Raw genomic sequence first — 1,920 nt, 5'->3', positions numbered from 1 at the left:
CCACTTGGCACTCACATTCCACGCCCGGCTCCATGCCAGCGAGCCGGGCTTCTTACCCATTTAAAGTTTGAGAATAGGTTGAGATCGTTTCGGCCCCCAAGGCCTCTCATCATTCGCTTTACCAGATAAAACTGCGGATCGAGTGCCAGCTATCCTGAGGGAAACTTCGGAGGGAACCAGCTACTAGATGGTTCGATTAGTCTTTCGCCCCTATACCCAGGTCAGACGACCGATTTGCACGTCAGGACCGCGTCGGGCCTCCATCAGAGTTTCCTCTGACTTCGCCCTGCCCGGGCATAGTTCACCATCTTTCGGGTCCTAACACGTACGCTCTTGCTCCACCTCCCCGCCGGAATGGGTGAGACGGGCCGGTGGTGCGCCCGCCGCATGGCGACGGCAGGATCCCACCTTGGTCGGCCCTCGCCGAACCTTCACCTTCATTGCGCCATGGGGTTTCGCGACGCCCTTTGACTCGCGCACGTGTTAGACTTCTTGGTCCGTGTTTCAAGACGGGACAGGTGGGTCACCGACATCGCCGCGGACCCCTGGCGTCCATGGGTTCGTGACTCGCACCGGCTCGTCGACGAGGCGCAGTCGGGTCGCACAGTGCACTGTACGGCCCGGTCGACAGCCACGCCGGAAGCGCGGGGAGCCCGTTCCCCCCGGCACGCGCGCCACCGGAGTCGCGCGCGCCCGGCGAGAGGACGCGGCGGGTAGTCCTTTTCCTCGGCCCCTGCGGGAAACGGCGAGGCTACTGCCGGGGGGCTGTAACACTCGAGGCCGGAGCCACGAGCCACCTTCCCCACCGGCCTTCACAGCCGACCCGGAGCCGGTCGCGGCGCACCACCGACGGAGGAAATGCGCCCGGCGACAGCCGACCCCACGCGGGAGGCGGTCCACCTTGCGCACAAGGGGGATCCACCCTGCCCCGCGCGGCCGACCTGAACGCCGGGTTGAATCCACCGGGCGGACTGCGCGGACCCCACCCGTTTACCTCTTAACGGTTTCACGTACTCTTGAACTCTCTCTTCAAAGTTCTTTTCAACTTTCCCTTACGGTACTTGTTGACTATCGGTCTCGTGCCAGTATTTAGCCTTAGATGGAGTTTACCACCCACTTTGGGCTGCATTCACAAGCAACCCGACTCCAAGAAGACTCCACCGCGACGAGCCGGGGGCCGCTACCGGCCTCACACCTTCTAGAGGCTGCACCTCGTTCAGAAGGACTTGGGCCCCGCGAGCGTCGCCCACGAATGGAGTACTTCTATACGCCACATTTCCCACGACCGCCAGGCAGCCGGGGATTCGGCGCTGGGCTCTTCCCTCTTCACTCGCAGTTACTAGGGGAATCCTGGTTAGTTTCTTTTCCTCCGCTTAGTAATATGCTTAAATTCAGCGGGTTGCCTCGTCTGATCTGAGGTCGTAGGCAGAAGGGTTGACCGCAAGCGCCGGCCGGGCAACCATCCACCGCGACGAGCGGCTCCAGCAGGACGACACTGACGCGTCCCCACGGCAAGGCAGTGAGTGACCCACCCGACCAGCTCGCGGCAGGGGCGACGCTCACCCGCACGCACACGCACAGTCAGCCTCACCCCACACACACACACACACACCTCCGCGCCTCCCACCCCCCCGGAGGGAGGAGGAAGAAGAGGAGGAGGTGGTGGTGGAGGGGGGGGGAGAAAGGCATGCGGCAGCAGACAGGCGTGCCCCAGCCGCGGAACGTGAACGGGCAGCCAGGCGCTGCAAGACCAGGACGGCAGGCGGCAAGCTGGGCAACACTCGAGCGCGAGGCAGTCCCCGGGCTCGGCAAGTCCTTGTTCCCAGAGCCCCTTCATGCACGCGGCGGCCAGGCTGAGGAGAGGAGGACCGCGGGGGAGTCAGCCAGTGCGACAGCACCAGGTCGCCTTCTTCTTTCCCG

At 64.0% G+C, this 1,920-nt stretch overlaps 1 pseudogene; it reads right to left on the bottom strand.

Moving 5' to 3' along the window:
• The window catches only part of LOC138751105 (28S ribosomal RNA), a 4,889-nt pseudogene extending 3,467 nt beyond the window's left edge, over positions 1 to 1,422 (bottom strand).
• Positions 1,423 to 1,920: the final 498 nt, after the last annotated feature.

This window comes from Narcine bancroftii, unplaced genomic scaffold (assembly GCF_036971445.1).
Source record: "Narcine bancroftii isolate sNarBan1 unplaced genomic scaffold, sNarBan1.hap1 Scaffold_698, whole genome shotgun sequence".
In the NCBI taxonomy this organism is placed as follows: Eukaryota; Metazoa; Chordata; class Chondrichthyes; order Torpediniformes; family Narcinidae; genus Narcine; species Narcine bancroftii.
This window is presented reverse-complemented; position numbering and strand designations above follow the sequence as displayed.